The sequence below is a fragment of the Giraffa tippelskirchi genome, chromosome 13 (assembly GCF_054371585.1).
Source record: "Giraffa tippelskirchi isolate mGirTip1 chromosome 13, T2T-mGirTip1v1.2.pri, whole genome shotgun sequence".
Lineage (NCBI taxonomy): Eukaryota > Metazoa > Chordata > Mammalia > Artiodactyla > Giraffidae > Giraffa > Giraffa tippelskirchi.
The window spans coordinates 10,699,911-10,713,881 of NC_137287.1; the positions used below are offsets into that span (position 1 = coordinate 10,699,911).

The 13,971-nt window shown below is 43.8% G+C and overlaps 1 long non-coding RNA gene across 9 annotated transcripts in view; it reads right to left on the reverse strand.

Annotated features, from left to right (window-relative positions):
- The window catches only part of LOC145532588 (uncharacterized), a 623,961-nt gene that overhangs the window by 308,933 nt on the left and 301,057 nt on the right, over positions 1–13,971 (reverse strand). The window contains exon 4 of one of the 9 annotated variants that reach the window (XR_014073405.1): positions 8,367–8,451. The exons of the other annotated variants lie outside the window; for them this stretch is intronic. This is a non-coding gene — a long non-coding RNA (uncharacterized LOC145532588). Of the gene's footprint in view, positions 1–8,366; positions 8,452–13,971 lie in introns of those variants that run through there. 9 annotated transcript variants of the gene reach the window in all.

Here is a 13,971-nt window from a genome sequence, read left to right on the forward strand (position 1 = left end):
AAGTGCTCGATGAAGATAGCTTAGCCTGTCTCAGCCTTGGTTTCCTGTCAGTAGGTTGAATTAAATTGGACCAGATGCTTTCTAAGGTTTTTCCAATTCTAAATGTCCATGATTTTTATCAGTCATAGCACAGTTTGAGGGCATAGCTTTGGGGCATCCTCCGTGTCACCCAATCAAGGCTCTGCCCAAATCAAAACCTGCCAAGAAAACAAGCCTCCCAAGGGGACTGAAGAAGCAACCTCAGGGATGGTGACAGTGATGGCAGTGTTCTTCTGCGGAGTTAATGGTCGTTAGCTGGTCTCCGAGCGTCCCCCAAGGACCTCTGCTGCTAATTAGGAAAGATGTAGCGAGAGGCGTTGGGGTCCCCAGGGCCCCCCTTTTCATAATTTCTCATGACTCCTGCTTCTTTGTGGTTGATGCTCCATCCCATTAGCGCAGGCTGCTCTCCTTATTTCTGATTGATGGGAATAAAGTAGGACAAAGACAGCAAGAGTAGCCAGCAAGCCTGGGTCCCCGGGCAACACCTCAAGTGCCATCCCCCAAAGGTGAGCCCTTATCACCAGAAATCTCCCAGCAGAATCTAGGTGCTCACTGGGAAACCTGAACTTGATCCATCTTTATTCCCTCAGTATTCGCTGAGGGCCTCTCTATGTGCCAGGCATGTGTAACCAGGCGCCAAACTTATAAACAAGCAATTAGCACATCATAATAAGTGCTTTCATAACTATACAAAAGTGTGTTGAAAGCTCTTGCTTTGCAGGAGAAGGTCACGTGCATGCATGCCAGTCGCTTCAGTCGTGTCTGACTCTTTGCGACCCCGTGGACGGTAGCCCGCCAGGCCCCTCTGTCCATGGGAATCTGCAGGCAAGGATACTGGACTGGGTTGCCATGCCCTCCTCCAAGGGATCTTCCTGACCTAGGGATCAAACCTGAGTCTCTTACATCTCTGCATCGGCACATGTGTTCTTTACCACTAGTGCCATCTGGGAAACTTGGAGAAGGTCGCAGAGGAGGAAATTTCTGATCAGGGCTGAACAGGCTATCTGAGGACTTGATGAAGGCCAGCTTCATCTCGTCTAACTCAGTCACCCCGGTCTACATACCAACTTCCTCCTTCTCCCTGCAGCCCTTGTAAACTGAGGTCCTGCCACACCTAGGACCGGGGCCCAAGCAGGTAATGACAGTGTGACGGTAAATAGAGTTTTGCAGTCTGTGGGGTCGCAAAGAGTCAGACACGACCTGGCAACTGAACAATGGTAATTGACCATTCCTCCCCTAGATCCACTGTCCACATTTCTCCCCACCCCACCGCCTTTCCCAGAAGACTGGCTGCCGTGGACTCCAACAATGGGGTTCTCTGGCTCCCTCGAAGTAAACCAGGAGCCTGCAGGGCAGGAGGGGGGAGAGGTCATTGTGTGTACCTCCCTAGCTCCCTCATGCTGGGCGATGGCTGTCAGTGCTGGTTCCTCCGCCCAGGTTGTTGTTCAGTCGCTCAGTCATGCCCAATTCTTTGTGACCCTATGAAGTGCAGCACACCAGACTTCCCTGTCCTTCACCATCTCCCAGAGCTTGCTCAGACTCATGTCCATTGGGCCGGTGATGTCATCCAACCATCTCATCCTCTGTCGCCCACTTCTTCACCCAGGACCACACTCCTGTTGCACCAGCTCACGCAGACTTCTGGGACCACCCTTCCCCCTGAGCCTTCTTCCTGCCATCACCAGCCCAGGAGTACCTGACCACCTCCCATCAGTCCCCTTAACCCAGCCCACATCTTTGTAAATGGCCTTGTCACTCCACTCTTCCCAGCTTCTTCTTTGGAGTGTGCCATCTGTTTCCTGCTGGGACCCTGCCCGAGACAGATGTTGACATAAATACTTTGAGACTAAAGGATTTAGATCAATCCCAGAGTTATTTCCCTGGTGGATCCAATGTTTTATGGAGGGTCTCATTGGTAAACTTAAGAAAGAATTTTGCAAATGAATATCTAAGAAACCTTTCGGTATTTTTTTCCCCCCTAGAAGGCTTTCAGGAAACTTCAAAAATCCCCTGGAATTTGATACCCCCAATTCTGGGAGGGAATCACTGTTCAAATTTACTTAGCAACTGCAAAAACTCCCCCGCAAAAAACTGAGTACAAATGTCTCACTCAGCTATTCAGGACCCATTATAACTAGGCACTGACTGACCCCCCTCACTGGCTTAATTCTTTCCTCCCTGTCTGCCCCTCTCAGATCACAGTCCCTAGGTAACTGCTTCTCCCTTTGGTTCATTCTGGTTCCTTCGGCTGGCATATTCTGTCCCCTCCAAACATCACTTGCCTCCCATTTCTCCTGTTATTGGAGTCCTAGCCATTCCTTGAAGCCCAGTTCAAATCTCCTTCCCAGTCTTGCCTAATTTTCTACCATTTCTGGCCTTTAATCCATCCATCTCTTGTTCTCTCTCTCCTCTGGGCTCCTGAAGCATCTTCATTTTTTTTTTAAATTAACACTGACTAAAACTGGCTTCGGGCTTCTCTCGTGGCTCAGTGGAAGAGAATCTGCCTGCCGATGCAGGAGACATGGGTTTGTTCTCTGACCCGGGAAGATCCCACATGACACGGACCAAACTAAGCCCTTGCACCACAACTACCGAGTCTGCTGCTCTAGAGCACGGGGACCGCGACTACCGAGGCTTCACGCCACAACTACCGAAGCCCGTGCACTCCACAGCCTGTGCTCTGCAGCAGGAGAAGCCACTGCAGTGAGAAGCCCAGGCACTACCACTGGAGAGAGACCTGCTCACTGCAACCAGAGAAAAACCCACGCAGCAACGAAGACCCAGCACAGCCAGAAAATACGTAAATAAAAAAAATGTTTAATTGTCTCCCTTGGGCATGTACAGTTCTATTTTTCACACACATATAGATTCACAAACAGCTCCATCACCCACAAAACCCCTCATGCTATCCCTTTACAGCCATGTGTACATGTATGTGTGTTTATTCATACATGTGAGAGTAGTGGAAGTGAAAGTGTTAGTCACTCAGTCGTGTCCGACTCTTGTGACACCATGGACTGTAGCCCGCCAGGCTCCCCTGTCCATGGAATTCTTCAAACAAGAATACTGGAGTGGGTAGCCATTCCTTTTTCCAGGGAAACTTCCTGACTCAGAGATCAAGTATGTATATAGAGAAAGAGATGTATTATAAGGAATTGGTTCACGTGATTATGGAAAACAGCAAGTCCCTAAGTCTGCAGGGACTGTCAGCCAGCTGGTGTCCCAAGAGAGCTGCTGGTGTTCATCTCATCCAAAGACCAGCAGGCTCAAGACCCAGGACAAGCTGCTATTTCAGTTCAAGGTCAAAGCAGGAAAGGCCCACATCCTAGTCCAAAAGCAATCAGGTAGGAGGAACTCTCTTCTGCTTAGAGGAGGGTCAGCCCTTCTGTTCTATTCAGGCCTTCAGCTGATTGGATGAGGCCCACCCACAGCAGGGAGGATAATCTGCTTTACTGAGTCCACCAATTTAAATGTGTTGTTGCTGTTTAATCGCTAAGTTGTGTCGGACTCTTATGCGACCCCTAGGACTGTAGCCTGCCAGGCTCCTCTGTCCATGGGCTTTCATAGGCAAAAATACTGGAGTGGGTTCCCATTTCCTTCTCCAGGGGATCTTCTTGACCCAGGGATCAAATCCATATCTCTGGCATATCCTGCCTTGGCAGGCAGATTCTTTACCACTGAGCCACCACGTTAATCTCATTCAAAAACAACCTCACAGAAACACCCAGGGTAATGTTTGGGCTTCCCTCATAGCTCAGTCAGAAAAGAATCTGTCTGCAATGTAGGAGATCTGCGTTCAATTTCTGGGTCAGGAAGATCCTGTGGAGAAGGAAATGGCAACCCACTCCAGTATTCTTGCCTAGAGAATCCCAAGGACAGAGGAGCCTGGCAGGTTACAGTCCATGGGAATCCAAGAGTCAGACACGACTTAGCAACTACACCACCACCAATGTTTGACCAAATATCTGGACACCCTGTGGCCCAGTCAAGCTGATGCATAGAATTAATTACTGTGATCATCTAAATGGAATCAGATAGTATGTACACTTTTGAGAATGATTTCACTCAGCATAATGCATCTGAGATCCATCCAATCTGTTGAGTGTATCTATAGTTCATTCCTTTTCATTGCATAGTGGTATTCATTGTGAGGCCATGGCACAAAATGAATCATTTTTCTCTTCATTTACTCATGGAAGGATATTTATGTTGTTTCCAGTTTGGGACAATTATGAATAGATTTGCATGTATAGATTTTTGTATGAGCATAAATTTTAATTTCTCTATGATAACCTGATGGTGGGATTGTTAAGTCATGTGATGAGCATAATTCATAAGGAACCGCCAAAGTGTTTTCCAGAATGCCTATGTCATTTTGCATTCTTACCAGCAGTGCATTAAAGTTCCAGTTATTTCCCGTCTGAGGTACTGGTATCATCAGTAATTTGCTTTATTTTTTTCCTTAGTCATTCTAACAGGTGTATAGTGATATATCATCATGGTTTTAATTTGCATTTCCCTAATAGCTAATGATCTTAGACATCTCTTCAATGCTTATTGACTTCCATATATCCCCTTTGGTGATATTTCTGATCAAGTCTTTGATCCCATTTTCTAATTGGGTTTGGGTTTTTGTTTTGTTTTTTTTACCCCTGAGTGTTGAAAGTTCTTTATATATCCTGGATACAAATCATTTGTCAGATATGTGATTTGCAAATATCTTCTGCCAATCTGTAGCTTGTCTTTTCCAACTGTATTCTTCACAGAGTAAAAGTTCTAATTTTAATGAAACCACATTTACCAGTATTTTTCTTTTTTGAATCATGTTTTGATGTCAGGACTAATAACTCTTATCCAACCCAGGTAACATGGATATTCTCCATGTTTTCTTCTAAACATTATACAGTTTTACAATTTACTTTAAATAGATTATCTCTCCCCTCTGAGTTAACTTTTGTATAAGGTGTAAAGTTTAAGTCAAGATTCATTTGCTTAACTTTGTTTACAGATGTCCAATTGTCCCAAGTTCATTTTTTGAAAAAAAAAAAAAATCCTCTCTTCTCACTGAATTCTTTCAAACAGTTATCCAAAATCAATTGGCCAAATTTGTGTAGGTTTATTTCTGTATTCTATTCCCTTTCATTTTTACATTTATATTCCTGTTTTCATTTTTTAATATCTGCTTTGTCTGATTTTGTATCAAGGTACTCCTGGCCTTATAAAATGAGTTGGCAAATGTTCCTCCCTCTCTGCTTTTAGAAAACATTATACAGGATGGATTTTTATTTCTTTACATTTTTGGTAGTATATCCAGTGAAACCATCTGGTCTTAGAGATTTCTTACAGGAGAATGCACTGCGGTTTGGAGCAAAACTTCTTGGTATGAAAAGAGTGTGCGTTTGCCTGGCCCTCCATTCTGGATATATTTCTTTCAGGCATCTCATAGGGTGGGGTTAGGGGAGGCTATGGTAGGAAAAACTTTTAAGGATTCCGATGCTGAGCCCCTAGCCATCATTCTAGACTTCTGCAGAGCTGTGTTGCAGCCAATGATCAAGAGGCCACCATGGAGACTCCACAGTCTCCCAAGAGGGGCTATAATCTGGGTCACTCCACACATCAAAGCAGCCAGGTAACAGGCCCCTTGGCTTAATTAAAAACCAAGCCTGTGGAGATAAAGAACAGTTCAACTGAAAATGTCTCAGGAGCTCCTGCAGTTTAGTCCATCCACAAAGCAGGCTTTCTGGTCACTGAGCCTATAAATATTGATGTCATGATAACATTAGTCTTCTGAATGCAGTAGCACAGCCTAGATCAAGGCGCTGGGTCTCTGACTCTTCACCCACCTCACCCCCACCCCCACTGTCTCCTCCTTCTTACCAGATTGAGCCAAACCCTAAACCAAGTCATACAAGCAAACCACAAACAGCTCAAAGAACTCTAAATCATTTATTCATTTATTTATTTTTGGCCTCGTGGCATGTAGGATCTTAGTTCCCCCACCAGGGATAGAACCCATGCCCCCTGCAGTAGAAGTGCAGACTCTTCACCACTGGACCACCAGGGAAGTCCCCCCAAATCACTTTTATCCCAATAGCTGTTGTAGAATTATCAACAAAACTCTAAAGCATAATTTTAAATAAATTATCTTAAATTCCATTCAGCTTCTCTGAAGTACAGGAAGAAATTAAGTTAAAAAGTGAAGAAGCATTCTTAAAAAGCATCCCTACAGTGTCCTTTTTAAAGGCTTGATCAAAATTTATTAAGTTTTAATTACCTGTGAAGCATATAACCGGTTACTCTGATGGATACAAAATAAGCGACAAGCATGGTCAACCTTAAGAGCATTCACTCTGGTATGAAGACAGACTTGGGGCTTCCCTGGTGGTTCAGATGGTAAGGAATCTGCCCTCAATGTGGGAGCTGCTAAGTCGCTTCGGTCGTGTCCGACTCTGTGTAACCCCATTGATGGCAGCCCACCAGGCTCCTCCATCCCTGGGATTCTCCTGGCAAGAACACTGGAGTGGGTGAGACCTGGGTTCAATTCCCTGGGTTGGGAAGATCTCCTGGATAAGGGAATGGCTACCCACTCCAGTATTCTTGCCTGGAGAATTCCATGGACAGAGGAGCCTGGCGGGCCATACAGTCCATGGGGTTGCAAACAGTGGGACACAACTGTGCAATTAACACACACACAGACTTGGGGCCAGCCTGTAAAATTCAGAGCTTGTGCTCACATGCTGTGTGATTTGGGTTCTAGATTTGAGGACAAGTTATTAAGAAATCTAAGGCTCAAAGAAAAATCTGTGAAACTGGGTGATAACCCCCTCAAGTTGTTTGGGGAAGAATAAAATAAAATCACTTGTGTGAAAGCAATTTAGCATAGTGTCTACACATGGAGGGTCCTTGGTCAATATCAGCTGGTCAGATGGTTACATGGATGAAGGCTTACATCGATCAGCTTAATATCCAGTTGGAAAACCAAGAAAAATATAAATCAAACAATGAGGAAATAACCTTACATTATGCACTGGCTGTAATACAAACTGCATAGTGATAAGTGGGATAAAGTTAAAAAGGTAGCACTTGGCAAATTTGACCAAGAAACACTTTTAGAAAGGAGGAAGACACTGATAGGGTCTGAAAAATGGACACAGTTTGAATCTGTGGAGACAAAGCAGCCAGCAGTAGAACCAAGAATAAAGACAGAACAGAACAAGAGGGAGCATGCAGCAGCCAGCATCCATATGCAAGCCTTCACATGCCACCAGAAGTGGAACCAAACAAAATTAAAGCAGTGCATGAAACTCAAGTACTACTTGGCCTTGAGCGGTACCCTTAACTAAGCCCCTCGGCTCATCACACCAGGAATGACATATATTCACAACTCCCAGCTTCAGCCTCTCTGCCAGAATCTCTCCAGGATTTCTGGCAGAAGAATCAGCCTCAAGTCACAATCAGCAGGCATCCATGTGCACAGCATCTTCCTAGACTGCAAGTCTTCTCAGGCCTCGGTCTCTAATACACTCCAAAGGAAAGATTGCTTTCTCCTCTTTGAAACGGATAAGATCAATACACACAACTCTTCAAGCTAGCCAATGGAGGGGATGCGCAGGCAAACTGCCCTGGAGCACCCAGATAACACCTCCATTAGCACCTTGGGTGTAATGGTTTGTTTATGTGCCCCCAGCAAACCCCTTGCAATGGGGAAAGGAGAGGCTGTCAACCAACCTCTTGATAAATTCTAGCCATCAAGCTAGAGAATCTATTTCCTGTGGAATCGAAAAATGCTGTGTTAGAAAACAAAGCAGAAAAGATTTCACATTTTCAAGAGCACAGACTCAACATTCTGTAACAGACAGAATGCCTAGGTACTCGGTGTGTGTACCTCCTTTTGTTATTACAACTTTAGGAGGTTGGTAAATGTGTTCATAATTTACAGGTAGTGAAAACAGATAGCACCTAGAGAGATGACATCACAAAGCTGGAAAATGGGAAAATCGGAATTTGAGTGGGCTTGTCTAACTTAAAAGCCTGTTGGTTGCCAAGGGGGTGCAGGGAGGGGAAGTGAGGGATGGACTGAGAGTTTGGGGTTAGTGTTAGTAGATGCAAACTATTACGTATAGAATGGATGGAAACAAGATCCCACTGTATAGCACACGGAAATATGGTCAGTGTTCTAGGATAAACCATAATCGAAAAGAATGTATAAAAACCAAGTCACTTTTGCTGTACAACAGAAATGAATACGACATTGTAGGTCAACTTTACTTCAATAAATAAATAAATAGATAAATAAATAAAAAGCCTGTTCTGAATATGTTAAATACCGAGACAGATGATAAGGCCTGAGAGGGAGTAAGTTGCATTGCAGAGTCCCCGTCCATCCATGTCCATGAAATTTGGGGCAGTGATCTGTGAGACAGGAAGGGCAAATAAATAAATGAAAATGATGTGCAAATGTAAGCACAGAGAGGTGTGGAAGACAAGCATTTGACACACACAAGAGGTTTGGTGACAGGGTTGTGAGATATCGTTCCTTAACATCATTACACTTCATTATTGATGCTTCACAGTCGTAAATTTTGTATTTATTTGTGGCTTTTTTTAAACACAGTCCCGTTTTGATATGAAAGTCATGCTGACAAAACAAGATTGATTCAAGTTTCTAATTATCTGTCATCACAGCATGACCAGTGGCAAATGGAATGCATTTTCTCATTTCTTCCAGAAAAAAAAAATAGAGAGAGAGCTCCCTAATGCAAGACACAAAGCTCTTCTGGTTCACTCAAGTGCTGGGTAAAAACCTGCATGGCAGGACAATAAAAGGGGTAAGTGACAACCCACAGCCTTCCAGCAAAGCTGAAAGCAATCAACCCAGAGCCAAGAATAAGGACTCCAGAGTGCCCTATGTAGACACCTTGTAGAATATTCTCTTCCTGTCTTTCATTTTGGTACCAAATATGGGTTTCCCTGGTGGCTCAGATGGTAAAGAACCCACCTGCCAATGCAGAAGATGTCAGAGACATGGGCTCAATCCCTGGGTCAGGAAGATACCCGGAAGAAGGGAATGGCAACCCACTCCAGTATTCTTGCCTGGAGAATCCCATGGACAGAGGAGCCTGGTGGGTCATGGGGTCGCAAAGAGTCTGACACAACTGAGCGACTTACACTAACACATATAACTCAGTTGAATCTGCCCTTCCTATGGTAGCCATGAAACAATCTTATTGAAATTCTACATGACTGTCTGCTGCTACTGTTGCTAAGTCGCTTCAGTCGTGTCCGACTCTTTGCGACCCCATAGACGGCAGCCCACCAGGCTCCGCCGTCCCTAGGATTCTCCAGGCAAGAATACTGGAGTGGGTTGCCATTTCCTTCTCCAGTGCATGAAAGGGAAAAGTAAAAGTGAAGTCGCTCGGTCGCGTCCGACTCTTAGAGACCCCATGGACTGTAGCCTACCAGGCTCCTCCGTCCATGGGATTTTCCAGGCAAGAGTACTGGAGTGGGGTGCCATTGCCTTCTCTGACATGAGTGTCTACTTATAGCAATACTAGGGGCTGTAACAAATAACTCAAATTATCAGTGGCTTAACACAAAGAAATGTATTTCTTATCCAAGCATCAGTCCAATGCAGGAGTTCCTGACTGGCCAGCAACCTTCCACAGAGTGATTCAAGGACCAGGCTTCTTCTATCTGTGGTTGCCCAACCTCTCCAGCCTCAGAATCCCCTCAATCCAGCCAGTGGGTGGGGGAAAGGTACAACTACTTTTAACCTCTTTAGCAGGTAAAAGGTACTTTAGACACAGTTCATGGCAGGAACACTGTGGTGCTGGAGAAGACACTTGAGAGTCCCTTAGACTGCAAGGAGATCAATCCTGTCAACCCTAAAGGAAATCAACCCTTAATATTCATTGGAAGGACTGATGCTGAAGCTCCAATTCTTTGGCTACCTGATGCAAAGAGCCGACTCATTAGAAAGGACCCTGATGCTGGGAAAAATTGAGGGCAGAAGGAGAAGGGGGCAACAGAGGATGAGATAGTTGGATGGCATCACTGACTCAGTGGACATGAGTTTGAGCAAGCTCCAGAAGTTGGTAAAGGACAGGGAAGCCTGGTGTGCTGTACTCCATGGGGTCGCAAAGAGTCAGACACGACTCAGAGAATGAACAGCAACAAAACATGGCAGGAACCAGTCATGAAGCCTTTGGGGGCTGGGGGGCCACTTCCTAGTAAAACTCATCCCTGGAAGAGCAGGCTTGGGTGGGTGGTGAGTCATCTTTCCACTGCCATTTCTTTTGCCCATCAATCATTTGCTCCGCTCCTCCACACGTGCATGTACTCACCCCCTGCTTTGGTGTCACTCAGTACTATATCAAGTGCAAAGCACAGGAACTTGGAAAGAAAAACAGTCATCTCCAATCACTTTTTACAAAGTTACTCATGGAACCATCCCCTTCCCCACCTCACTGAAAAGAGTTATCTACCTGCCATACACACAACACTTTGCAAGTGGCTCAGTGGTAAAGGATCCACCTGCCAATGCAGGAGACACAGGAGATGTGGATTCAATCCCTGGGACGGGAAGATCCCCTGGAGGAGGAAATGGAAACCTACTCCAGTATTCTTGCATGGAAAATTCCCTGGACAGAGGAGCCTGGCGGGCTACTGTCCATGGGGTCACTAAAGAGTCAGATATAACTTAGTGACGGAGCATGCTTGTAGGCGTGCACACTCAAGCTACATAGTGGTGATAAAACAGGGACCAGAGAATCACCAGAAAAAATAAACAGGAATAAACTTCCCATTCTCTCTACCAAAGAGAAATCCAGCATTCACCAGTAATGTTCTGTTTTCTAATTTTTTACACCACAGCTATAGCCTGAGAGGCACTGAGTCTGCCTTCTGGGTAATGACAGACAATTCTCTCTAGCTTGTCCATTGCATAATGTTTGAGTCTGGACCTGTTCAGCCTCTGATGTCCATGTCCTCACCTCACCACCCACACACAAAGCCCACAGTATGTATTTCAGGTTTTTTCTAATGTTAGGACCCCTCCTTGGGGAGGACCTGAAGCTGGGAACACATCCTTTTCCTCTCAGCAGAATTCGGAAAATGCTCCAAACCAGTATCAGCAGGAAGTCACTCTAGAAATGCTCTGTGTATTTGGCAGCCTAAGTTTAAAGTTTTACAGAGTTTTTTTTTATTAACTTCTTAGAGACAAAGAAGCTAGGAAACTGTATTCTTTCTCCCAGTCTATAGTTTGACCATTTCATACGCATTCAAGGACTGATTAAAAACAAATGCAAACATTTGGGAAAGACTGGGAGTTTGGGATTAGTAGATGCACACTAATATATATAGGATGGATAAACAACAAGTTTCCATTGTATATCATAGGGAACTATATTCAACATCCTGTGATAAACCGTAATGGAAAAGATTAAGAAAAAAGTATATACATATGTGTAACTGAATCACTTTGCTATACAGCAGAAATTAATACATTGTAAATCAACTACAAAAAATTTTTAATTAAAAAAAATGCAAATAGTTTGGTAGCCAATTTCCTAGGCTATATATGCCTATATTGTCCCTTGGCGTGGTCCCATTAAGAGTCTATGTTTGCATCTCAACTACGTTTCTATTTAAAAGCCACAATACCATCTTTTGATTTTCTTCATTGTGTCAAAGCTTTCATATTAGGCCTTTTCCCAAAAATCAAATCTATTTTCAAAGATATCCATTACCACGTCTGGTGAGTAAAGCGGATAATCGGAGCACTATCACATTGGGTCAAAATACAGGGTGTATTTCAGGAGGGTCACACAAGTAATCCATGTACAAGAATCCCAGGTGGAGCTTTGTAAAAATAAGCACCCCAGGTGGAAATTTGGGAATATGTTATGATACATTTATCATCTTTCACATTGTGAAAAAGGTTTGAAGGATGCTATAACATATACTTATGAACCCATCACTCAGTTTAAGAAACAAAGCCTTATACATACATTTGAAGCCCCCCAGAACCACTCTGCAGTGGCAGAGTCACCCCACTTCTCCACCCTTGCCCAGAGTTACCAATGTTCATCACCTGAAGTCTGTTTCCCCAAGGTGTCTTTATACTTTTACTAGATACATATTGAAATGATACAAACCCTTATTTAGTAGATTCTTGAGCCTTAAACAAATGATATACTATACTCATCCATGCACAACCTCCTTTCTTCAATCTTATATTTGTAAGATTTAATCATGTTGATAGGTACAGCTGTAGTTCATTCATTTTTCGCCTTCATTTGGTGATCCACTGTATAATACATTTTATTTAATCTCTTCTCTTGCTGTTGGACATTTAGTTTTGTTTCTAATAGGAGATAAATCTGCTATGACCATTTTCGTGTTTCCTTATCCCTTCTATATATTCTAAGAATTTCACAGGTATTCTTCTTCTCCACCCAGATCAAGAACTGATGCTCCGGTGCAGGAGTTCTCAAAACGTGGTCCCTGGACCAGCAGCCTTCACATCACCCGGGAACTTGTCAGAGGTGCAAATTACCAGGACTCACACCAGACTGACTGAATCAGAAACTGGAGGGGCGGAGGGTGATCTGTATTTTAAGAAACTTTCCAGTTTGTAACAAGATTCTGATGCTTGCTAACATGTAAGCAGTACTATTCTACTCTGATGCAATGACGTCCTTGGTTTGCATGTCTTGGAATGCAAATTAAAATTTCTGAAATGTTTGTGCAGTGACTGAACATTGAAACAAATACAGAAACTCCCAGTGACAGCTTCAAAGCACTAGATGCATTCTAATGCGATATACTGAGGTCTAAGGAAAAGCTGTGAAAATCATAAAGCGTAAGACAAATTGGTAATAGTCAATGCGGGAAATTTGTTTTAGACATTGTTGTATTGCTTTATAAGTCAGGACTCATGTAGCTATAGACAACAGCCAGAGAATACAGCAATACAAGGGCACAAAGTCATTTCAGTCAAGTATAAGTGTTTAAAATAACACTCAAGAGCATCTGAGGCATTAAATATATTTCTGAATGAGTTTCAGTATCATCACCCATCTGGCATGGAATTGTTTCCTCTGTGTTTCAACGTGTGCTCTTGCTTATGTTTCAGCTGTCTGGGCTACTTAAAATCCCATGCTCTTGAAACAAACAAACAAAAAGTCCTATCTTCGGGATTTGTTGGTAAAGCATTATGGTTTTTCAGAGTAAGATGGAACAGTGAGAAGAATGGGGTTAGCATTATCTATCCACCAGGCACAGGGGCAAGGGAATTAGCCAGGTCCATAATGAATGGTCAGCAAACTCATCATAGCCCAATACTCAAAGGGCTTGGCATTTTTTCACCAAAATTCAGGGAAACTGTTGACACCATGGGACTCTGATGTAATTGGAGGTTCCCAGCAGATGAATAAGAATGGATTCAGGGGACTTCTCTGATAGTATAGACATTAAGGATCCATCTGCCAATGTAGGGGACACGGGTTTGATCCCTGGTTCAGGAAGATTCCACATGCCACAGGGCAACTAAGCCCATGCACCACAACTACTGAACCTGTATGTTGCAACTACTGAAGCCCATGAGCCTAGAGTCTATGCTCCTCCAACAAGAGAAACTACTGTAATGAGAAGCCTGTGCACTGCAACAAAGAGTAGTCCCCACTCGCCACAACTAGAGAAAGCCCATGTGCAGCAACAAAGACTCATCACAGCAAAAAAATACAATAAAAAAAAAATCAAGAATGACTTAGGTCACAAAAACAGAACATGGATAGAGAAATCCAAGAATCACCAGTTTTCATCTAGGGTAGGGTCTGGTCAAGACCAAGGAATGTCCCCATTCTCACTGAAGGGCAGGGGTTTCGCAAAGGACTGAGGCTGAGAAGCCAGTGGAAGCTCAATTTCTAGGAG